Source organism: Tachysurus fulvidraco, chromosome 19 (genome assembly GCF_022655615.1).
Source record: "Tachysurus fulvidraco isolate hzauxx_2018 chromosome 19, HZAU_PFXX_2.0, whole genome shotgun sequence".
NCBI lineage: Eukaryota > Metazoa > Chordata > Actinopteri > Siluriformes > Bagridae > Tachysurus > Tachysurus fulvidraco.
Window position 1 is genome coordinate 451,430 of NC_062536.1, and position 25,729 is coordinate 477,158.

Genomic DNA, 25,729 nt, shown 5'->3' on the forward strand with positions numbered 1-25,729 from the left:
TCCTCGTTAGTATAGTGGACAGTATCTCCGCCTGTCACGCGGAAGACCGGGGTTCGATTCCCCGACGGGGAGACTGCTTTTCCACCCAGTTCCAACTCTAAGAAGGCCGAGACGTCTTGGACAGAAGTGCCACTGCTCTCAACTTGCCTGCGGAAGACCATGTGTTGATTCCTCGATGGGAATTGATTTGTTCCCTTATCCTGACACCCTATTTTCGGCATTTAACTTGCACTCGATGGGGAGGATGCTTTGTAGTTCCAACTGTAACAAAGCCAAGACTTCAGTGACAAAAGCAGCAAATTGATCCTAGTTAATATAATGGAACAGGTTTGACAGAAGCTGCACTGCTAAGCCAGAAGACTCAATCAGAGAGCAAGATGCCACACAGATTGATTTGATCCCTTACCCTGACACCCTATTTTCGGCATTTAACTTGCACTCGATGGGGAGGATGCTTTGTAGTTCCAACTGTAACAAAGCCAAGACTTCAGTGACAAAAGCAGCAAATTGATCCCAGTTAATATAATGGAACAGGTTTGACAGACGCTGCACTGCTAAGCCAGAGGACTCAATCAGAGAGCAAGATGCCACACAGTTTGATTTGATCACTGACCCTGGCACCCTATTTTCGGCATTGAACTTGCACTCGATGGGGAGGTTGCTTTGTAGTTCCAACTGTAACAAAGCCAAGACTTCTCAGACAAAAACAGCAAATTGATCCCAGTTAATATAATGGAACAGGTTTGACAGACGCTGCACTGCTAAGCCAGAAGACTCAATCAGAGAGCAAGATGCCACACAGTTTGATTTGATCACTGAACCTGGCACCCTATTTTCGGCATTGAACTTGCACTCGATGGGGAGGTTGCTTTGTAGTTCCAACTGTAACAAAGCCAAGACTTCTCAGACAAAAGCAGCAAATTGATCCCAGTTAATATAATGGAAGAGGTTTGACAGACGCTGCACTGCTAAGCCATAAGACTCAATCAGAAAACAAGATGCCACACAGTTTGATTTGATCACTGAACCTGGCACCCTATTTTCGGCATTAAACTTTCACTGGGGCAGGCGCAGTGTAGTCCGAAATCCTGGCCTTGAAAAATTCCCCACTGGATTTCAGTGTTTTAGCCACAGTTTATGTGCCACCCAACCTGCTTGCTTTTGACTGGTCTCTGCTTCAACCAAACTTTATATCGAAACTCATCTGGTTTCCAAAAAAAAGAAAAGAAATGAATTGTGCTGTTTTTGTGTTAAAATAGGAAATAGACTGAACTCTTGAAGCCAGCTGATCGTCTTCAATAAAATGAACTGTATCTGCACCTGTCACTCGGAAAACTGTGATCGATCACACTTCGCTGACAAAAGAAGCAAATTGATCCTAATTCTTTTAATTGAACAGGTTTGACCACAGCAGCACTGCCATGCCGCAAGACTCAATCAGAGAGCAAGATGCCACACGGGTTAATTTGATCACTGAACCTGGCACCCTATTTTCAGCATATAACTTGCACTGGGGCAAGTGCAGTCTAGTCCCAGTTGCCCGCAGCCTTCAACCTTTAGGACAGGTATTCCTCGTTAGTATAGTGGACAGTATCTCCGCCTGTCACGCGGAAGACCGGGGTTCGATTCCCCGACGGGGAGACTGCTTTTCCACCCAGTTCCAACTCTAAGAAGGCCGAGACGTCTTGGACAGAAGTGCCACTGCTCTCAACTTGCCTGAGTTGATTCCTCGATGGGAATTGATTTGATCTTTTATCCTGACACCCTATTTTCGGCATTTAACTTGCACTCGATGGGGAGGATGCTTTGTAGTTCCAACTGTAACAAAGCCAAGACTTCAGTGACAAAAGCAGCAAATTGATCCTAGTTAATATAATGGAACAGGTTTGACAGAAGCAGCACTGTCAAGCAAGAAGACTCACTCAGAGAGCAAGATACCACACAGGTTGATTTGATTCTTTAACCTGGCACACTGTTTTCGGCATTTACTTCATAGTTCCAACTGTAACAAACCAAAGAATTCTCTGACAAAAGCAGCAAATTGATCCTAGTCAATATAATGGAACAGGTTTGACAGAAGCTGCACTTATAAGCCAGAAGACTCAATCAGAGAGCAAGATACCACACAGTTTGATTTGATCACTGAACCTGGCACCCTATTTTTGGCATTTGCTTTGTAGTTCCAACTGTAACAAAGCCAAGACTTCTCTGACAAAAGTAGCAAATTGATTTAGTTAATATAATGGAATAGGTTTGACAGAAGTAGCATTGCCAAGCAAGAGGACTCAATCAGAGAGCAAGATGCCACACAGATTGATTTGATCCCTTAGCCTGGCACCCTATTTTCGACATTTAACTTGCACTCCATGGGGAGGTTGCATTGTAGTTCCAACTGTAACAAAGCCAAGACTTCTCAGACAAAAGCAGCAATTTGATCCCAGTTAATATAATGGAACAGGTTTGACAGACGCTGCACTGCTAAGCCAGAGGACTCAATCAGAGAGCAAGATGCCACACAGTTTGATTTGATCACTGACCCTGGCACCCTATTTTCGGCATTGAACTTGCACTCGATGGGGAGGTTGCTTTGTAGTTCCAACTGTAACAAAGCCAAGACTTCTCAGACAAAAACAGCAAATTGATCCCAGTTAATATAATGGAACAGGTTTGACAGACGCTGCACTGCTAAGCCATAAGACTCAATAAGAGAGCAAGATGCCACACAGTTTGATTTGATCACTGAACCTGGCACCCTATTTTCGGCATTGAACTTTCACTGGGGCAGGCGCAGTGTAGTCCGAAATGCTGGCCTTGAAAAATTCCCCACTGGATTTCAGTGTTTTAGCCACAGTTTATGTGCCACCCAACCTGCTTGCTTTTGACTGGTCTCTGCTTCAACCAAACCTTATATCGAAACTCATCTGGTTTACAAAAAAAAGAAAAGAAATGAATTGTGCTGTTTTTGTGTTAAAATAGGAAATAGACTGAACTCTTGAAGCCAGCTGATCGTCTTCAATAAAATGAACTGTATCTGCACCTGTCACTCGGAAAACTGTGATCGATCACACTTCGCTGACAAAAGCAGCAAATTGATCCTAATTATTTTAATTGAACAGCTTCGACCAAAGCAGCACTGCCATGCCGCAAGACTCAATCAGAGAGCAAGATGCCACACGGGTTAGTTTGATCACTGAACCTGGCACCCTATTTTCAGCATATAACTTGCACTGGGGCAAGTGCAGTCTAGTCCCAGTTGCCCGCAGCCTTCAACCTTCAGGACAGGTGTTCCTCGTTAGTATAGTGGACAGTATCTCCGCCTGTCACGCGGAAGACCGGGGTTCGATTCCCCGACGGGGAGACTGCTTTTCCACCCAGTTCCAACTCTAAGAAGTTCGAGACGTCTTGGACAGAAGTGCCACTGCTCTCAACTTGCCTGCGGAAGACCATGTGTTGATTCCTCAATGGGGAGGTTGCGTTATAGGTCCAACTGTAACAAAGCCAAGACTTCTCTGACAAAAGCAGCAAATTGATCCTAGTTAATATAATGGAACAGGTTTGAAAGAAGCTGCACTGCCAAGCAAGAAGACTCAATCAGAGAGCAAGATGCCACACGGATTGATTTGATCCCTTACCCTGGCACCCTATTTTCGGCATTTAATTTGCACTCGATGGGGAGGTTGCTTTGTAGTTCCAACTTTAACAAAGCCAAGACTTCTCAGACAAAAGCAGCAAATTGATCCCAGTTAATATAATGGAACAGGTTTGACAGACGCTGCACTGCTAAGCCAGAGGACTCAATCAGAGAGCAAGATGCCACACAGGTTGATTTGATTCTTTAACCTGGCACCCTATTTTCGGCATTTACTTCGTAGTTCCAACTGTAACAAAGCAAAGAATTCTCAGACAAAAGCAGCAAATTGATCCTAGTCAATATAATGGAACAGGTTTGATAGAAGCTGCACTTATAAGCCAGAAGACTCAATCAGAGAGCAAGATACCACACAGTTTGATTTGATCACTGAACCTGGCACCCTATTTTCGGCATTTGCTTTGTAGTTCAAACTGTAACAAAGCCAAGACTTCTCGGACAAAAGCAGCAAATTGATCCTAGATAATATAATGGAACAGGTTTGACAGAAGCTGCACTGCTAAGCCAGAAGACTCAATCAGAGTGCAACTTGCCTCAACTTGCCTGCGGAAGACAGTGTTTTGATTCCTCGATGGGGAGGTTGCTTTGTAGTACCAACTGTAACAAAGCCAAGACTTCTCTGACAAAAGCAGTAAATTGATTTAGTTAATATAATGGAATAGGTTTGACAGAAGTAGCATTGCCAAGCAAGAGGACTCAATCAGAGAGCAAGATGCCACACAGATTGATTTGATCCCTTACCCTGGCACCCTATTTTCGACATTTAACTTGCACTCCATGGGGAGGTTGCATTGTAGTTCCAACTGTAACAAAGCCAAGACTTCTCAGACAAAAGCAGCAAATTGATCCCAGTTAATATAATGGAACAGGTTTGACAGACGCTGCACTGCTAAGCCAGAGGACTCAATCAGAGAGCAAGATGCCACACAGTTTGATTTGATCACTGACCCTGGCACCCTATTTTCGGCATTTGCTTTGTAGTTCCAACTGTAACAAAGCCAAGACTTCTCTGACAAAAGCAGCAAATTGATCCTAGTTAATATAATGGAACAGGTTTGAAAGAAGCTGCACTGCTAAGCCAGAGGACTCAATCAGAGAGCAAGATGCCACACAGTTTGATTTGATCACTGACCCTGGCACCCTATTTTCGGCATTGAACTTGCACTCGATGGGGAGGTTGCTTTGTAGTTCCAACTGTAACAAAGCCAAGACTTCTCTGGCAAAAGCAGTAAATTGATTTAGTTAATATAATGGAATAGGTTTGACAGAAGTAGCATTGCCAAGCAAGAGGACTCAATCAGAGAGCAAGATGCCACACAGATTGATTTGATCACTGACCCTGGCACCCTATTTTCGGCATTGAACTTGCACTCGATGGGGAGGTTGCTTTGTAGTTCCAACTGTAACAAAGCCAAGACTTCTCAGACAAAAACAGCAAATTGATCCCAGTTAATATAATGGAACAGGTTTGACAGACGCTGCACTGCTAAGCCAGAAGACTCAATCAGAGAGCAAGATGCCACACAGTTTGATTTGATCACTGAACCTGGCACCCTATTTTCGGCATTGAACTTGCACTCGATGGGGAGGTTGCTTTGTAGTTCCAACTGTAACAAAGCCAAGACTTCTCAGACAAAAGCAGCAAATTGATCCCAGTTAATATAATGGAACAGGTTTGACAGACGCTGCACTGCTAAGCCAGAAGACTCAATCAGAGAGCAAGATGCCACACAGTTTGATTTGATCACTGAACCTGGCACCCTATTTTCGGCATTGAACTTTCACTGGGGCAGGCGCAGTGTAGTCCGAAATGCTGGCCTTGAAAAATTCCCCACTGGATTTCAGTGTTTTAGCCACAGTTTATGTGCCACCCAACCTGCTTGCTTTTGACTGGTCTCTGCTTCAACCAAACCTTATATCGAAACTCATCTGGTTTACAAAAAAAAGAAAAGAAATGAATTGTGCTGTTTTTGTGTTAAAATAGGAAATAGACTGAACTCTTGAAGCCAGCTGATCGTCTTCAATAAAATGAACTGTATCTGCACCTGTCACTCGGAAAACTGTGATCGATCACACTTCGCTGACAAAAGCAGCAAATTGATCCTAATTATTTTAATTGAACAGGTTTGACCAAAGCAGCACTGCCATGCCGCAAGACTCAATCAGAGAGCAAGATGCCACACGGGTTAATTTGATCACTGAACCTGGCACCCTATTTTCAGCATATAACTTGCACTGGGGCAAGTGCAGTCTAGTCCCAGTTGCCCGCAGCCTTCAACCTTCAGGACAGGTGTTCCTCGTTAGTATAGTGGACAGTATCTCCGCCTGTCACGCGGAAGACCGGGGTTCGATTCCCCGACGGGGAGACTGCTTTTCCACCCAGTTCCAACTCTAAGAAGGCCGAGACGTCTTGGACAGAAGTGCCACTGCTCTCAACTTGCCTGCGGAAGACCATGTATTGATTCCTCAATGGGGAGGTTGCGTTATAGGTCCAACTGTAACAAAGCAAAGACTTCTCTGACAAAAGCAGCAAATTGATCCTAGTTAATATAATGGAACAGGTTTGAAAGAAGCTGCACTGCCAAGCAAGAAGACTCAATCAGAGAGCAAGATGCCACACGGATTGATTTGATCCCTTACCCTGGCACCCTATTTTCGGCATTTAATTTGCACTCGATGGGGAGGTTGCTTTGTAGTTCCAACTTTAACAAAGCCAAGACTTCTCAGACAAAAGCAGCAAATTGATCCCAGTTAATATAATGGAACAGGTTTGACAGACGCTGCACTGCTAAGCCAGAGGACTCAATCAGAGAGCAAGATGCCACACAGGTTGATTTGATTCTTTAACCTGGCACCCTATTTTCGGCATTTACTTCGTAGTTCCAACTGTAACAAAGCAAAGAATTCTCAGACAAAAGCAGCAAATTGATCCTAGTCAATATAATGGAACAGGTTTGATAGAAGCTGCACTTATAAGCCAGAAGACTCAATCAGAGAGCAAGATACCACACAGTTTGATTTGATCACTGAACCTGGCACCCTATTTTCGGCATTTGCTTTGTAGTTCAAACTGTAACAAAGCCAAGACTTCTCGGACAAAAGCAGCAAATTGATCCTAGATAATATAATGGAACAGGTTTGACAGAAGCTGCACTGCTAAGCCAGAAGACTCAATCAGAGTGCAACTTGCCTCAACTTGCCTGCGGAAGACAGTGTTTTGATTCCTCGATGGGGAGGTTGCTTTGTAGTACCAACTGTAACAAAGCCAAGACTTCTCTGACAAAAGCAGTAAATTGATTTAGTTAATATAATGGAATAGGTTTGACAGAAGTAGCATTGCCAAGCAAGAGGACTCAATCAGAGAGCAAGATGCCACACAGATTGATTTGATCCCTTACCCTGGCACCCTATTTTCGACATTTAACTTGCACTCCATGGGGAGGTTGCATTGTAGTTCCAACTGTAACAAAGCCAAGACTTCTCAGACAAAAGCAGCAAATTGATCCCAGTTAATATAATGGAACAGGTTTGACAGACGCTGCACTGCTAAGCCAGAGGACTCAATCAGAGAGCAAGATGCCACACAGTTTGATTTGATCACTGACCCTGGCACCCTATTTTCGGCATTGAACTTGCACTCGATGGGGAGGTTGCTTTGTAGTTCCAACTGTAACAAAGCCAAGACTTCTCAGACAAAAACAGCAAATTGATCCCAGTTAATATAATGGAACAGGTTTGACAGACGCTGCAAACTTCTCTGTAAAGCAAAATTGGTAAGCTGAACTCCTACGTAGAATGCCCCTGTTTAACTTGCACCATTTGCATATTGTAATAAAAAGGTTTACAAGGTCTGCACAAGAATATGAGTCCAAATAACGACTGACCATATTGAATTTGCTGGCAAGGCTTTCATTATTAAAAGCCACCTCGAAAAACAAGTGAGTTTCTCTTTTAATAAAGGTACGCCGCCCACAGGTCTCGATCTTCACCGGACCGCATCCCATTCTTTCCGAACCTGAGGCAGGTTCTGAAGCCAACTCAATCATTGTCTACGAAGAATTTATACATGATCGAACTGCATCAGAGCTACATTGTACAGTGATTCTACATCACTTAAAGCCACTTCAACAAAAGGGCTTGATATCATGAAGAACAGTTTAAGAGCCACAGCAGTCATAGACTCCGTAATGGACGTTCATTTACTACCCTGCAATTAGATTAATTGCCTGATGAGTTGATTTGACAACTTCAAGCCATTTCCGAAAATGAAAGTTCCTGTTAGAATGAACAGTAACGCCTGCAAGATTATTAATTATTTATAGCAAGTACACATGACAAACCAAAATCGATTGATATGAAGGATTGACGATGCACATTAAAATTCCATGATTTAGTGTTCGCACTTATTCACACACCTTGCTGGATTCTTGTACAACTTAAATGCAAACTCCGTTAACAAAAAGAAATATTGGTTTAGTGCAAGAATATCTCGAAGCAGTTCTCCTCAATATGATTTGACACTGACGATTGACTACCACTTGCTGAAAGCAAATTGACCAGACAAAAGCAGCAAATTGATCCCAGTTAATATAATGGAACAGGTTTGACAGACGCTGCACTGCTAAGCCAGAAGACTCAATCAGAGAGCAAGATGCCACACAGTTTGATTTGATCACTGAACCTGGCACCCTATTTTCGGCATTGAACTTTCACTGGGGCAGGCGCAGTGTAGTCCGAAATGCTGGCCTTGAAAAATTCCCCACTGGATTTCAGTGTTTTAGCCACAGTTTATGTGCCACCCAACCTGCTTGCTTTTGACTGGTCTCTGCTTCAACCAAACCTTATATCGAAACTCATCTGGTTTACAAAAAAAAGAAAAGAAATTAATTGTGCTGTTTTTGTGTTAAAATAGGAAATAGACTGAACTCTTGAAGCCAGCTGATCGTCTTCAATAAAATGAACTGTATCTGCACCTGTCACTCGGAAAACTGTGATCGATCACACTTCGCTGACAAAAGCAGCAAATTGATCCTAATTATTTTAATTGAACAGGTTCGACCAAAGCAGCACTGCCATGCCGCAAGACTCAATCAGAGAGCAAGATGCCAAGCCAAGACTTCTCTGACAAAAGCAGCAAATTGATCCTAGTTAATATAATAGAACAAGTTTGAAAGAAGCTGCACTGCCAAGCAAGAAGTCTCAATCAGAGAGCAAGATGCCACACAGATTGATTTGATCCCTTACCCTGGCACCCTATTTTCGGCATTTAATTTGCACTTGATGGGGAGGTTGCTTCGTAGTTCCAACTGTAACAAAGCCAAGACTTCTCAGACAAAAGCAGCAAATTGATCCCAGTTAATATAATGGAACAGGTTTGACAGACGCTGCACTGCTAAGCCAGAGGACTCAATCAGAGAGCAAGATGCCACACAGTTTGATTTGATCACTGAACCTGGCACCCTATTTTCGGCATTGAACTTTCACTGGGGCAGGCACAGTGTAGTCCGAAATGCTGGCCTTGAAAAATTCCCCACTGGATTTCAGTGTTTTAGCCACAGTTTATGTGCCACCCAACCTGCTTGCTATTGACTGGTCTCTGCTTCAACCAAACCTTATATCGAAACTCATCTGGTTTACAAAAAAAAGAAAAGAAATTAATTGTGCTGTTTTTGTGTTAAAATAGGAAATAGACTGAACTCTTGAAGTCAGCTGATCGTCTTCGCTGACAAAAGCAGCAAATTGATCCTAATTATTTTAATTGAACAGGTTCGACCAAAGCAGCACTGCCATGCCGCAAGACTCAATCAGAGAGCAAGATGCCAAGCCAAGACTTCTCTGACAAAAGCAGCAAATTGATCCTAGTTAATATAATAGAACAAGTTTGAAAGAAGCTGCACTGCCAAGCAAGAAGTCTCAATCAGAGAGCAAGATGCCACACAGATTGATTTGATCCCTTACCCTGGCACCCTATTTTCGGCATTTAATTTGCACTTGATGGGGAGGTTGCTTTGTAGTTCCAACTTTAACAAAGCCAAGACTTCTCAGACAAAAGCAGCAAATTGATCCCAGTTAATATAATGGAACGGGTTTGACAGACGCTGCACTGCTAAGCCAGAGGACTCAATCAGAGAGAAAGATGCCACACAGGTTGATTTGATTCTTTAACCTGGCACCCTATTTTCGGCATTTACTTCGTAGTTCCAACTGTAACAAAGCCAAGACTTCTCAGACAAAAGCAGCAAATTGATCCCAGTTAATATAATGGAACAGGTTTGACAGACGCTGCACTGCTAAGCCAGAAGACTCAATCAGAGAGCAAGATGCCACACAGTTTGATTTGATCACTGAACCTGGCACCCTATTTTCGGCATTGAACTTTCACTGGGGCAGGCGCAGTGTAGTCCGAAATGCTGGCCTTGAAAAATTCCCCACTGGATTTCAGTGTTTTAGCCACAGTTTATGTGCCACCCAACCTGCTTGCTTTTGACTGGTCTCTGCTTCAACCAAACCTTATATCGAAACTCATCTGGTTTACAAAAAAAAGAAAAGAAATTAATTGTGCTGTTTTTGTGTTAAAATAGGAAATAGACTGAACTCTTGAAGCCAGCTGATCGTCTTCAATAAAATGAACTGTATCTGCACCTGTCACTCGGAAAACTGTGATCGATCACACTTCGCTGACAAAAGCAGCAAATTGATCCTAATTATTTTAATTGAACAGGTTCGACCAAAGCAGCACTGCCATGCCGCAAGACTCAATCAGAGAGCAAGATGCCAAGCCAAGACTTCTCTGACAAAAGCAGCAAATTGATCCTAGTTAATATAATAGAACAAGTTTGAAAGAAGCTGCACTGCCAAGCAAGAAGTCTCAATCAGAGAGCAAGATGCCACACAGATTGATTTGATCCCTTACCCTGGCACCCTATTTTCGGCATTTAATTTGCACTTGATGGGGAGGTTGCTTCGTAGTTCCAACTGTAACAAAGCCAAGACTTCTCAGACAAAAGCAGCAAATTGATCCCAGTTAATATAATGGAACAGGTTTGACAGACGCTGCACTGCTAAGCCAGAGGACTCAATCAGAGAGCAAGATGCCACACAGGTTGATTTGATTCTTTAACCTGGCACCCTATTTTCGGCATTTACTTCGTAGTTCCAACTGTAACAAAGCAAAGAATTCTCAGACAAAAGCAGCAAATTGATCCTAGTCAATATAATGGAACAGGTTTGATAGAAGCTGCACTTATAAGCCAGAAGACTCAATCAGAGAGCAAGATACCACACAGTTTGATTTGATCACTGAACCTGGCACCCTATTTTCGGCATTTGCTTTGTAGTTCAAACTGTAACAAAGCCAAGACTTCTCGGACAAAAGCAGCAAATTGATCCTAGATAATATAATGGAACAGGTTTGACAGAAGCTGCACTGCTAAGCCAGAAGACTCAATCAGAGTGCAACTTGCCTCAACTTGCCTGCGGAAGACAGTGTTTTGATTCCTCGATGGGGAGGTTGCTTTGTAGTACCAACTGTAACAAAGCCAAGACTTCTCTGACAAAAGCAGTAAATTGATTTAGTTAATATAATGGAATAGGTTTGACAGAAGTAGCATTGCCAAGCAAGAGGACTCAATCAGAGAGCAAGATGCCACACAGATTGATTTGATCCCTTACCCTGGCACCCTATTTTCGACATTTAACTTGCACTCCATGGGGAGGTTGCATTGTAGTTCCAACTGTAACAAAGCCAAGACTTCTCAGACAAAAGCAGCAAATTGATCCCAGTTAAAATAATGGAACAGTTTTGACAGACGCTGCACTGCTAAGCCAGAGGACTCAATCAGAGAGCAAGATGCCACACAGGTTGATTTGATTCTTTAACCTGGCACCCTATTTTCGGCATTTACTTCGTAGTTCCAACTGTAACAAAGCAAAGAATTCTCAGACAAAAGCAGCAAATTGATCCTAGTCAATATAATGGAACAGGTTTGATAGAAGCTGCACTTATAAGCCAGAAGACTCAATCAGAGAGCAAGATACCACACAGTTTGATTTGATCACTGAACCTGGCACCCTATTTTCGGCATTTGCTTTGTAGTTCAAACTGTAACAAAGCCAAGACTTCTCGGACAAAAGCAGCAAATTGATCCTAGATAATATAATGGAACAGGTTTGACAGAAGCTGCACTGCTAAGCCAGAAGACTCAATCAGAGTGCAACTTGCCTCAACTTGCCTGCGGAAGACAGTGTTTTGATTCCTCGATGGGGAGGTTGCTTTGTAGTACCAACTGTAACAAAGCCAAGACTTCTCTGACAAAAGCAGTAAATTGATTTAGTTAATATAATGGAATAGGTTTGACAGAAGTAGCATTGCCAAGCAAGAGGACTCAATCAGAGAGCAAGATGCCACACAGATTGATTTGATCCCTTACCCTGGCACCCTATTTTCGACATTTAACTTGCACTCCATGGGGAGGTTGCATTGTAGTTCCAACTGTAACAAAGCCAAGACTTCTCAGACAAAAGCAGCAAATTGATCCCAGTTAATATAATGGAACAGGTTTGACAGACGCTGCACTGCTAAGCCAGAGGACTCAATCAGAGAGCAAGATGCCACACAGTTTGATTTGATCACTGACCCTGGCACCCTATTTTCGGCATTGAACTTGCACTCGATGGGGAGGTTGCTTTGTAGTTCCAACTGTAACAAAGCCAAGACTTCTCAGACAAAAACAGCAAATTGATCCCAGTTAATATAATGGAACAGGTTTGACAGACGCTGCACTGCTAAGCCAGAGGACTCAATCAGAGAGCAAGATGCCACACAGTTTGATTTGATCACTGACCCTGGCACCCTATTTTCGGCATTGAACTTGCACTCGATGGGGAGGTTGCTTTGTAGTTCCAACTGTAACAAAGCCAAGACTTCTCTGGCAAAAGCAGTAAATTGATTTAGTTAATATAATGGAATAGGTTTGACAGAAGTAGCATTGCCAAGCAAGAGGACTCAATCAGAGAGCAAGATGCCACACAGATTGATTTGATCCCTTACCCTGGCACCCTATTTTCGACATTTAACTTGCACTCCATGGGGAGGTTGCATTGTAGTTCCAACTGTAACAAAGCCAAGACTTCTCAGACAAAAGCAGCAAATTGATCCCAGTTAATATAATGGAACAGGTTTGACAGACGCTGCACTGCTAAGCCAGAGGACTCAATCAGAGAGCAAGATGCCACACAGTTTGATTTGATCACTGACCCTGGCACCCTATTTTCGGCATTGAACTTGCACTCGATGGGGAGGTTGCTTTGTAGTTCCAACTGTAACAAAGCAAAGACTTCTCAGACAAAAACAGCAAATTGATCCCAGTTAATATAATGAAACAGGTTTGACAGACGCTGCACTGCTAAGCCAGAAGACTCAATCAGAGAGCAAGATGCCACACAGTTTGATTTGATCACTGAACCTGGCACCCTATTTTCGGCATTGAACTTTCACTGGGGCAGGCGCAGTGTAGTCCGAAATGCTGGCCTTGAAAAATTCCCCACTGGATTTCAGTGTTTTAGCCACAGTTTATGTGCCACCCAACCTGCTTGCTTTTGACTGGTCTCTGCTTCAACCAAACCTTATATCGAAACTCATCTGGTTTACAAAAAAAAGAAAAGAAATTAATTGTGCTGTTTTTGTGTTAAAATAGGAAATAGACTGAACTCTTGAAGTCAGCTGATCGTCTTCAATAAAATGAACTGTATCTGCACCTATCACTCGGAAAACTGTGATCGATCACACTTCGCTGACAAAAGCAGCAAATTGATCCTAATTATTTTAATTGAACAGGTTTGACCAAAGCAGCACTGCCATGCCGCAAGACTCAATCAGAGAGCAAGATGCCACACGGGTTAATTTGATCACTGAACCTGGCACCCTATTTTCAGCATATAACTTGCACTGGGGCAAGTGCAGTCTAGTCCCAGTTGCCCGCAGCCTTCAACCTTCAGGACAGGTGTTCCTCGTTAGTATAGTGGACAGTATCTCCGCCTGTCACGCGGAAGACCGGGGTTCGATTCCCCGACGGGGAGACTGCTTTTCCACCCAGTTCCAACTCTAAGAAGTTCGAGACGTCTTGGACAGAAGTGCCACTGCTCTCAACTTGCCTGCGGAAGACCATGTGTTGATTCCTCAATGGGGAGGTTGCGTTATAGGTCCAACTGTAACAAAGCCAAGACTTCTCTGACAAAAGCAGCAAATTGATCCCAGTTAATATAATGGAACAGGTTTGACAGACGCTGCACTGCTAAGCCAGAGGACTCAATCAGAGAGCAAGATGCCACACAGTTTGATTTGATCACTGACCCTGGCACCCTATTTTCGGCATTGAACTTGCACTCGATGGGGAGGTTGCTTTGTAGTTCCAACTGTAACAAAGCCAAGACTTCTCAGACAAAAGCAGCAAATTGATCCCAGTTAATATAATGGAACAGGTTTGACAGACGCTGCACTGCTAAGCCAGAAGACTCAATCAGAGAGCAAGATGCCACACAGTTTGATTTGATCACTGAACCTGGCACCCTATTTTCGGCATTGAACTTTCACTGGGGCAGGCGCAGTGTAGTCCGAAATGCTGGCCTTGAAAAATTCCCCACTGGATTTCAGTGTTTTAGCCACAGTTTATGTGCCACCCAACCTGCTTGCTTTTGACTGGTCTCTGCTTCAACCAAACCTTATATCGAAACTCATCTGGTTTACAAAAAAAAGAAAAGAAATTAATTGTGCTGTTTTTGTGTTAAAATAGGAAATAGACTGAACTCTTGAAGCCAGCTGATCGTCTTCAATAAAATGAACTGTATCTGCACCTGTCACTCGGAAAACTGTGATCGATCACACTTCGCTGACAAAAGCAGCAAATTGATCCTAATTATTTTAATTGAACAGGTTCGACCAAAGCAGCACTGCCATGCCGCAAGACTCAATCAGAGAGCAAGATGCCACACGGGTTAGTTTGATCACTGAACCTTGCACCCTATTTTCAGCATATAACTTGCACTGGGGCAAATGCAGTCTAGTCCCAGTTGCCCGCAGCCTTCAACCTTCAGGACAGGTGTTCCTCGTTAGTATAGTGGACAGTATCTCCGCCTGTCACGCGGAAGACCGGGGTTCGATTCCCCGACGGGGAGACTGCTTTTCCACCCAGTTCCAACTCTAAGAAGTTCGAGACGTCTTGGACAGAAGTGCCACTGCTCTCAACTTGCCTGCGGAAGACCATGTGTTGATTCCTCAATGGGGAGGTTGCGTTATAGGTCCAACTGTAACAAAGCCAAGACTTCTCTGACAAAAGCAGCAAATTGATCCTAGTTAATATAATGGAACAAGTTTGAAAGAAGCTGCACTTATAAGCCAGAGGACTCAATCAGAGAGCAAGATGCCACACAGTTTGATTTGATCACTGACCCTGGCACCCTATTTTCGGCATTGAACTTGCACTCGATGGGGAGGTTGCTTTGTAGTTCCAACTGTAACAAAGCCAAGACTTCTCAGACAAAAGCAGCAAATTGATCCCAGTTAAAATAATGGAACAGGTTTGACAGACGCTGCACTGCTAAGCCAGAAGACTCAATCAGAGAGCAAGATGCCACACAGTTTGATTTGATCACTGAACCTGGCACCCTATTTTCGGCATTGAACTTTCACTGGGGCAGGCGCAGTGTAGTCCGAAATGCTGGCCTTGAAAAATTCCCCACTGGATTTCAGTGTTTTAGCCACAGTTTATGTGCCACCCAACCTGCTTGCTTTTGACTGGTCTCTGCTTCAACCAAACCTTATATCGAAACTCATCTGGTTTACAAAAAAAAGAAAAGAAATTAATTGTGCTGTTTTTGTGTTAAAATAGGAAATAGACTGAACTCTTGAAGCCAGCTGATCGTCTTCAATAAAATGAACTGTATCTGCACCTGTCACTCGGAAAACTGTGATCGATCACACTTCGCTGACAAAAGCAGCAAATTGATCCTAATTATTTTAATTGAACAGCTTCGACCAAAGCAGCACTGCCATGCCGCAAGACTCAATCAGAGAGCAAGATTCCACACGGGTTAGTTTGATCCCTTACCCTGGCACCCTATTTTCGGCATTTAATTTGCACTCGATGGGGAGGTTGCTTTGTAGTTCAAACTGTAACAAAGCCAAGACTTCTCAGACAAAAGCAGCAAATTGATCCCAGTTAATATAATGGAACAGGTTTGACAGACGCTGCACTGCTAAGCCAGAGGACTCAATCAGAAAGCAAGATGCCACACAGGTTGATTTGATTCTTTAACCTGGCACCCTATTTTCGGCATTTACTTCGTAGTTCCAACTGTAACAAAGCAAAGAATTCTCAGACAAAAGCAGCAAATTGATCCTAGTCAATATAATGGAACAGGTTTGATAGAAGCTGCACTTATAAGCCAGAAGACTCAATCAGAGAGCAAGATACCACACAGTTTGATTTGATCACTGAACCTGGCACCCTATTTTCGGCATTTGCTTTGTAGTTCAAACTGTAACAAAGCCAAGACTTCTCGGACAAAAGCAGCGATTTGATCCTAGATAATATAATGGAACAGGATTGACAGAAGCTGCACTGCTAAGCCAGAAGACTCAATCAGAGTGCAACTTGTCTCAACTTGCCTGCGGAAGACAGTGTTTTGATTCCTCGATGGGGAGGTTGCTTTGTAGTGCCAACTGTAACAAAGCCAAGACTTCTCTGACAAAAGCAGTAAATTGATTTAGTTAATATAATGGAATAGGTTTGACAGAAGTAGCATTGCCAAGCAAGAGGACTCAATCAGAGAGCAAGATGCCACACAGATTGATTTGATCCCTTACCCTGGCACCCTATTTTCGACATTTAACTTGCACTCCATGGGGAGGTTGCATTGTAGTTCCAACTGTAACAAAGCCAAGACTTCTCAGACAAAAGCAGCAAATTGATCCCAGTTAATATAATGGAACAGGTTTGACAGACGCTGCACTGCTAAGCCAGAGGACTCAATCAGAGAGCAAGATGCCACACAGTTTGATTTGATCACTGACCCTGGCACCCTATTTTCGGCATTGAACTTGCACTCGATGGGGAGGTTGCTTTGTAGTTCCAACTGTAACAAAGCCAAGACTTCTCAGACAAAAACAGCAAATTGATCCCAGTTAATATAATGGAACAGGTTTGACAGACGCTGCACTGCTAAGCCAGAAGACTCAATCAGAGTGCAAGATGCCACACAGTTTGATTTGATCACTGAACCTGGCACCCTATTTTCGGCATTAAACTTTCACTGGGGCAGGCGCAGTGTATTCCGAAATGCTGGCCTTGAGAAATTCCCCACTGGATTTCAGTGTTTTAGCCACAGTTTATGTGCCACCCAACCTGCTTGCTTTTGACTGGTCTCTGCTTCAACCAAACCTTATATCGAAACTCATCTGGTTTACAAAAAAAAAGAAAAGAAATGAATTGTGCTGTTTTTGTGTTAAAATAGGAAATAGACTGAACTCTTGAAGCCAGCTGATCGTCTTCAATAAAATGAACTGTATCTGCACCTGTCACTCGGAAAACTGTGATCGATCACACTTCGCTGACAAAAGCAGCAAATTGATCCTAATTATTTTAATTGAACAGGTTTGACCAAAGCAGCACTGCCATGCCGCAAGACTCAATCAGAGAGCAAGATGCCACACGGGTTAGTTTGATCACTGAACCTGGCACCCTATTTTCAGCATATAACTTGCACTGGGGCAAGTGCAGTCTAGTCCCAGTTGTCCGCAGCCTTCAACCTTCAGGACAGGTGTTCCTCGTTAGTATAGTGGACAGTATCTCCGCCTGTCACGCGGAAGACCGGGGTTCGATTCCCCGACGGGGAGACTGCTTTTCCACCCAGTTCCAACTCTAAGAAGTTCGAGATGTCTTGGACAGAAGTGCCACTGCTCTCAACTTGCCTGCGGAAGACCATGTGTTGATTCCTCAATGGGGAGGTTGCGTTATGGGTCCAACTGTAACAAAGCCAAGACTTCTCTGACAAAAGCAGCAAATTGATCCTAGTTAATATAATGGAACAGATTTGAAAGAAGCTGCACTGCCAAGCAAGAAGACTCAATCATAGAGCAAGATGCCACACGGATTGATTTGATCCCTTACCCTGGCACCCTATTTTCGGCATTTAATTTGCACTCGATGGGGAGGTTGCTTTGTAGTTCCAACTTTAACAAAGCCAAGACTTCTCAGACAAAAGCAGCAAATTGATCCGAGTTAATATAATGGAACAGGTTTGACAGACGCTGCACTGCTAAGCCAGAGGACTCAATCAGAGAGCAAGATGCCACACAGGTTGATTTGATTCTTTAACCTGGCACCCTATTTTCGGCATTTACTTCGTAGTTCCAACTGTAACAAAGCAAAGAATTCTCAGACAAAAGCAGCAAATTGATCCTAGTCAATATAATGGAACAGGTTTGAAAGAAGCTGCACTGCCAAGCAAGAAGACTCAATCATAGAGCAAGATGCCACACGGATTGATTTGATCCCTTACCCTGGCACCCTATTTTCGGCATTTAATTTGCACTCGATGGGGAGGTTGCTTTGTAGTTCCAACTTTAACAAAGCCAAGACTTCTCAGACAAAAGCAGCAAATTGATCCCAGTTAATATAATGGAACAGGTTTGACAGACGCTGCACTGCTAAGCCAGAGGACTCAATCAGAGAGCAAGATGCCACACAGGTTGATTTGATTCTTTAACCTGGCACCCTATTTTCGGCATTTACTTCGTAGTTCCAACTGTAACAAAGCAAAGAATTCTCAGACAAAAGCAGCAAATTGATCCTAGTCAATATAATGGAACAGGTTTGATAGAAGCTGCACTTATAAGCCAGAAGACTCAATCAGAGAGCAAGATACCACACAGTTTGATTTGATCACTGAACCTGGCACCCTATTTTCGGCATTTGCTTTGTAGTTCAAACTGTAACAAAGCCAAGACTTCTCGGACAAAAGCAGCAAATTGATCCTAGATAATATAATGGAACAGGTTTGACAGAAGCTGCACTGCTAAGCCAGAAGACTCAATCAGAGTGCAACTTGCCTCAACTTGCCTGCGGAAGACAGTGTTTTGATTCCTCGATGGGGAGGTTGCTTTGTAGTACCAACTGTAACAAAGCCAAGACTTCTGTGACAAAAGCAGTAAATTGATTTAGTTAATATAATGGAATAGGTTTGACAGAAGTAGCATTGCCAAGCAAGAGGACTCAATCAGAGAGCAAGATGCCACACAGTTTGATTTGATCACTGACCCTGGCACCCTATTTTCGGCATTGAACTTGCACTCGATGGGGAGGTTGCTTTGTAGTTCCAACTGTAACAAAGCCAAGACTTCTCAGACAAAAACAGCAAATTGATCCGAGTTAATATAATGGAACAGGTTTGACAGACGCTGCACTGCTAAGCCAGAGGACTCAATCAGAGAGCAAGATGCCACACAGGTTGATTTGATTCTTTAACCTGGCACCCTATTTTCGGCATTTACTTCGTAGTTCCAACTGTAACAAAGCAAAGAATTCTCAGACAAAGGCAGCAAATTGATCCTAGTCAATATAATGGAACAGGTTTGATAGAAGCTGCACTTATAAGCCAGAAGACTCAATCAGAGAGCAAGATACCACACAGTTTGATTTGATCACTGAACCTGGCACCCTATTTTCGGCATTTGCTTTGTAGTTCAAACTGTAACAAAGCCAAGACTTCTCGGACAAAAGCAGCAAATTGATCCTAGATAATATAATGGAACAGGTTTGACAGAAGCTGCACTGCTAAGCCAGAAGACTCAATCAGAGTGCAACTTGCCTCAACTTGCCTGCGGAAGACAGTGTTTTGATTCCTCGATGGGGAGGTTGCTTTGTAGTACCAACTGTAACAAAGCCAAGACTTCTCTGACAAAAGCAGTAAATTGATTTAGTTAATATAATGGAATAGGTTTGACAGAAGTAGCATTGCCAAGCAAGAGGACTCAATCAGAGAGCAAGATGCCACACAGATTGATTTGATCCCTTACCCTGGCACCCTATTTTCGACATTTAACTTGCACTCCATGGGGAGGTTGCATTGTAGTTCCAACTTTAACAAAGCCAAGACTTCTCAGACAAAAGCAGCAAATTGATCCCAGTTAATATAATGGAACAGGTTTGACAGACGCTGCACTGCTAAGCCAGAGGACTCAATCAGAGAGCAAGATGCCACACAGTTTGATTTGATCACTGACCCTGGCACCCTATTTTCGGCATTGAACTTGCACTCGATGGGGAGGTTGCTTTGTAGTACCAACTGTAACAAAGCCAAGACTTCTCAGACAAAAACAGCAAATTGATCCCAGTTAATATAATGGAACAGGTTTGACAGACGCTGCACTGCTAAGCCAGAAGACTCAATCAGAGAGCAAGATGCCACACAGTTTGATTTGATCACTGAACCTGGCACCCTATTTTCGGCATTGAACTCGCACTCGATGGGGAGGTTGCATTGTAGTTTCAACTGTAACAAAGCCAAGACTTCTCAGACAAAAGCAGCAAATTGATCCCAGTTAATATAATGGAACAGGTTTGACAGACGCTGCACTGCTAAGCCAGAGGACTCAATCAGAGAGCAAGATGCCACACAGTTTGATTTGATCACTGAACCTGGCACCCTATTTTCGGCATTGAACTTTCACTGGGGCAGGCGCAGTGTAGTCCGAAATGCTGGCCTTGAAAAATTCCCCACTGGATTTCAGTGTTTTAGCCACAGTTTATGTGCCACCCAACCTGCTTGCTTTTGACTGGTCTCTGCTTCAACCAAACCTTATATCGAAACTCATCTGGTTTACAAAAAAAAGAAAAGAAATTAATTGTGCTGTTTTTGTGTTAAAATAGGAAATAGACTGAACTCTTGAAGCCAGCTGATCGTCTTCAATAAAATGAACTGTATCTGCACCTGTCACTCGGAAAACTGTGATCGATCACACTTCGCTGACAAAAGCAGCAAATTGATCCTAATTATTTTAATTGAACAGGTTCGACCAAAGCAGCACTGCCATGCCGCAAGACTCAATCAGAGAGCAAGATGCCACACGGGTTAGTTTGATCACTGAACCTGGCACCCTATTTTCAGCATATAACTTGCACTGGGGCAAGTGCAGTCTAGTCCCAGTTGCCCGCAGCCTTCAACCTTCAGGACAGGTGTTCCTCGTTAGTATAGTGGACAGTATCTCCGCCTGTCACGCGGAAGACCGGGGTTCGATTCCCCGACGGGGAGACTGCTTTTCCACCCAGTTCCAACTCTAAGAAGTTCGAGACGTCTTGGACAGAAGTGCCACTGCTCTCAACTTGCCTGCGGAAGACCATGTGTTGATTCCTCAATGGGGAGGTTGCGTTATAGGTCCAACTGTAACAAAGCCAAGACTTCTCTGACAAAAGCAGCAAATTGATCCTAGTTAATATAATGGAACAAGTTTGAAAGAAGCTGCACTTATAAGCCAGAGGACTCAATCAGAGAGCAAGATGCCACACAGTTTGATTTGATCACTGACCCTGGCACCCTATTTTCGGCATTGAACTTGCACTCGATGGGGAGGTTGCTTTGTAGTTCCAACTGTAACAAAGCCAAGACTTCTCAGACAAAAGCAGCAAATTGATCCCAGTTAAAATAATGGAACAGGTTTGACAGACGCTGCACTGCTAAGCCAGAAGACTCAATCAGAGAGCAAGATGCCACACAGTTTGATTTGATCACTGAACCTGGCACCCTATTTTCGGCATTGAACTTTCACTGGGGCAGGCGCAGTGTAGTCCGAAATGCTGGCCTTGAAAAATTCCCCACTGGATTTCAGTATTTTAGCCACAGTTTATGTGCCACCCAACCTGCTTGCTTTTGACTGGTCTCTGCTTCAACCAAACCTTATATCGAAACTCATCTGGTTTACAAAAAAAAGAAAAGAAATTAATTGTGCTGTTTTTGTGTTAAAATAGGAAATAGACTGAACTCTTGAAGCCAGCTGATCGTCTTCAATAAAATGAACTGTATCTGCACCTGTCACTCGGAAAACTGTGATCGATCACACTTCGCTGACAAAAGCAGCAAATTGATCCTAATTATTTTAATTGAACAGCTTCGACCAAAGCAGCACTGCCATGCCGCAAGACTCAATCAGAGAGCAAGATGCCACACGGGTTAGTTTGATCACTGAACCTGGCACCCTATTTTCAGCATATAACTTGCACTGGGGCAAGTGCAGTCTAGTCCCAGTTGCCCGCAGCCTTCAACCTTCAGGACAGGTGTTCCTCGTTAGTATAGTGGACAGTATCTCCGCCTGTCACGCGGAAGACCGGGGTTCGATTCCCCGACGGGGAGACTGCTTTTCCACCCAGTTCCAACTCTAAGAAGTTCGAGACGTCTTGGACAGAAGTGCCACTGCTCTCAACTTGCCTGCGGAAGACCATGTGTTGATTCCTCAATGGGGAGGTTGCGTTATAGGTCCAACTGTAACAAAGCCAAGACTTCTCTGACAAAAGCAGCAAATTGATCCTAGTTAATATAATAGAACAAGTTTGAAAGAAGCTGCACTGCCAAGCAAGAAGTCTCAATCAGAGAGCAAGATGCCACACAGATTGATTTGATCCCTTACCCTGGCACCCTATTTTCGGCATTTAATTTGCACTTGATGGGGAGGTTGCTTTGTAGTTCCAACTTTAACAAAGCCAAGACTTCTCAGACAAAAGCAGCAAATTGATCCCAGTTAATATAATGGAACGGGTTTGACAGACGCTGCACTGCTAAGCCAGAGGACTCAATCAGAGAGAAAGATGCCACACAGGTTGATTTGATTCTTTAACCTGGCACCCTATTTTCGGCATTTACTTCGTAGTTCCAACTGTAACAAAGCAAAGAATTCTCAGACAAAAGCAGCAAATTGATCCCAGTTAATATAATGGAACAGGTTTGACAGACGCTGCACTGCTAAGCCAGAGGACTCAATCAGAGAGCAAGATGCCACACAGGTTGATTTGATTCTTTAACCTGGCACCCTATTTTCGGCATTTACTTCGTAGTTCCAACTGTAACAAAGCAAAGAATTCTCAGACAAAAGCAGCAAATTGATCCTAGTCAATATAATGGAACAGGTTTGATAGAAGCTGCACTTATAAGCCAGAAGACTCAATCAGAGAGCAAGATACCACACAGTTTGATTTGATCACTGAACCTGGCACCCTATTTTCGGCATTTGCTTTGTAGTTCAAACTGTAACAAAGCCAAGACTTCTCGGACAAAAGCAGCAAATTGATCCTAGATAATATAATGGAACAGGTTTGACAGAAGCTGCACTGCTAAGCCAGAAGACTCAATCAGAGTGCAACTTGCCTCAACTTGCCTGCGGAAGACAGTGTTTTGATTCCTCGATGGGGAGGTTGCTTTGTAGTACCAACTGTAACAAAGCCAAGACTTCTCTGACAAAAGCAGTAAATTGATTTAGTTAATATAATGGAATAGGTTTGACAGAAGTAGCATTGCCAAGCAAGAGGACTCAATCAGAGAGCAAGATGCCACACAGATTGATTTGATCCCTTACCCTGGCACCCTATTTTCGACATTTAACTTGCACTCCATGGGGAGGTTGCATTGTAGTTCCAACTGTAACAAAGCCAAGACTTCTCAGACAAAAGCAGCAAATTGATCCCAGTTAATATAATGGAACAGGTTTGACAGACGCTGCACTGCTAAGCCAGAGGACTCAATCAGAGAGCAAGATGCCACACAGTTTGATTTGATCACTGACCCTGGCACCCTATTTTCGGCATTGAACTTGCACTCGATGGGGAGGTTGCTTTGTAGTTCCAACTGTAACAAAGCCAAGACTTCTCTGGCAAAAGCAGTAAATTGATTTAGTTAATATAATGGAATAGGTTTGACAGAAGTAGCATTGCCAAGCAAGAGGACTCAATCAGAGAGCAAGATGCCACACAGATTGATTTGATCACTGACCCTGGCACCCTATTTTCGGCATTGAACTTGCACTCGATGGGGAGGTTGCTTTGTAGTTCCAACTGTAACAAAGCCAAGACTTCTCAGACAAAAACAGCAAATTGATCACAGTTAATATAATGAAACAGGTTTGACAGACGCTGCACTGCTAAGCCAGAAGACTCAATCAGAGAGCAAGATGCCACACAGTTTGATTTGATCACTGAACCTGGCACCCTATTTTCGGCATTGAACTTTCACTCGATGGGGAGGTTGCTTTGTAGTTCCAACTGTAACAAAGCCAAGACTTCTCAGACAAAAACAGCAAATTGATCCCAGTTAATATAATGGAACAGGTTTGACAGACGCTGCACTGCTAAGCCAGAAGACTCAATCAGAGAGCAAGATGCCACACAGTTTGATTTGATCACTGAACCTGGCACCCTATTTTCGGCATTGAACTTTCACTGGGGCAGGCGCAGTGTAGTCCGAAATGCTGGCCTTGAAAAATTCCCCACTGGATTTCAGTGTTTTAGCCACAGTTTATGTGCCACCCAACCTGCTTGCTTTTGACTGGTCTCTGCTTCAACCAAACCTTATATCGAAACTCATCTGGTTTACAAAAAAAAGAAAAGAAATGAATTGTGCTGTTTTTGTGTTAAAATAGGAAATAGACTGAACTCTTGAAGTCAGCTGATCGTCTTCAATAAAATGAACTGTATCTGCACCTGTCACTCGGAAAACTGTGATCGATCACACTTCGCTGACAAAAGCAGCAAATTGATCCTAATTATTTTAATTGAACAGCTTCGACCAAAGCAGCACTGCCATGCCGCAAGACTCAATCAGAGAGCAAGATGCCACACGGGTTAGTTTGATCACTGAACCTGGCACCCTATTTTCAGCATATAACTTGCACTGGGGCAAGTGCAGTCTAGTCCCAGTTGCCCGCAGCCTTCAACCTTTAGGACAGGTGTTCCTCGTTAGTATAGTGGACAGTATCTCCGCCTGTCACGCGGAAGACCGGGGTTCGATTCCCCGACGGGGAGACTGCTTTTCCACCCAGTTCCAACTCTAAGAAGGCCAAGACGTCTTGGACAGAAGTGCCACTGCTCTCAACTTGCCTGCGGAAGACCATGTATTGATTCCTCAATGGGGAGGTTGCGTTATAGGTCCAACTGTAACAAAGCAAAGACTTCTCTGACAAAAGCAGCAAATTGATCCTAGTTAATATAATGGAACAGGTTTGAAAGAAGCTGCACTGCCAAGCAAGAAGACTCAATCAGAGAGCAAGATGCCACACGGATTGATTTGATCCCTTACCCTGGCACCCTATTTTCGGCATTTAATTTGCACTCGATGGGGAGGTTGCTTTGTAGTTCCAACTTTAACAAAGCCAAGACTTCTCAGACAAAAGCAGCAAATTGATCCCAGTTAATATAATGGAACAGGTTTGACAGACGCTGCACTGCTAAGCCAGAGGACTCAATCAGAGAGCAAGATGCCACACAGGTTGATTTGATTCTTTAACCTGGCACCCTATTTTCGGCATTTACTTCGTAGTTCCAACTGTAACAAAGCAAAGAATTCTCAGACAAAAGCAGCAAATTGATCCTAGTCAATATAATGGAACAGGTTTGATAGAAGCTGCACTTATAAGCCAGAAGACTCAATCAGAGAGCAAGATACCACACAGTTTGATTTGATCACTGAACCTGGCACCCTATTTTCGGCATTTGCTTTGTAGTTCAAACTGTAACAAAGCCAAGACTTCTCGGACAAAAGCAGCAAATTGATCCTAGATAATATAATGGAACAGGTTTGACAGAAGCTGCACTGCTAAGCCAGAAGACTCAATCAGAGTGCAACTTGCCTCAACTTGCCTGCGGAAGACAGTGTTTTGATTCCTCGATGGGGAGGTTGCTTTGTAGTACCAACTGTAACAAAGCCAAGACTTCTCTGACAAAAGCAGTAAATTGATTTAGTTAATATAATGGAATAGGTTTGACAGAAGTAGCATTGCCAAGCAAGAGGACTCAATCAGAGAGCAAGATGCCACACAGATTGATT

The 25,729-nt window shown here is 43.3% G+C and overlaps 10 non-coding genes across 10 annotated transcripts; all 10 read left to right on the forward strand.

Annotated features, from left to right (window-relative positions):
• On the forward strand, positions 1–72 carry trnad-guc. The gene has a single exon. It is a non-coding gene; the product is annotated as a tRNA-Asp (tRNA).
• Positions 73–1,569: 1,497 nt separating this feature from the next.
• Positions 1,570–1,641, forward strand: trnad-guc. Its single transcript has one exon. It is a non-coding gene; the product is annotated as a tRNA-Asp (tRNA).
• A 1,645-nt stretch (positions 1,642–3,286) lies between these two features.
• trnad-guc lies at positions 3,287–3,358 on the forward strand. Its single transcript has one exon. It is a non-coding gene; the product is annotated as a tRNA-Asp (tRNA).
• A 2,585-nt stretch (positions 3,359–5,943) lies between these two features.
• On the forward strand, positions 5,944–6,015 carry trnad-guc. The gene has a single exon. It is a non-coding gene; the product is annotated as a tRNA-Asp (tRNA).
• Positions 6,016–13,654: 7,639 nt separating this feature from the next.
• Positions 13,655–13,726, forward strand: trnad-guc. The gene has a single exon. It is a non-coding gene; the product is annotated as a tRNA-Asp (tRNA).
• A 1,023-nt stretch (positions 13,727–14,749) lies between these two features.
• trnad-guc lies at positions 14,750–14,821 on the forward strand. Its single transcript has one exon. It is a non-coding gene; the product is annotated as a tRNA-Asp (tRNA).
• Positions 14,822–17,468: 2,647 nt separating this feature from the next.
• On the forward strand, positions 17,469–17,540 carry trnad-guc. The gene has a single exon. It is a non-coding gene; the product is annotated as a tRNA-Asp (tRNA).
• Positions 17,541–20,884: 3,344 nt separating this feature from the next.
• Positions 20,885–20,956, forward strand: trnad-guc. The gene has a single exon. It is a non-coding gene; the product is annotated as a tRNA-Asp (tRNA).
• A 1,023-nt stretch (positions 20,957–21,979) lies between these two features.
• Positions 21,980–22,051, forward strand: trnad-guc. Its single transcript has one exon. It is a non-coding gene; the product is annotated as a tRNA-Asp (tRNA).
• Positions 22,052–24,636: 2,585 nt separating this feature from the next.
• trnad-guc lies at positions 24,637–24,708 on the forward strand. The gene has a single exon. It is a non-coding gene; the product is annotated as a tRNA-Asp (tRNA).
• The last annotated feature ends 1,021 nt before the right edge of the window (positions 24,709–25,729 follow it).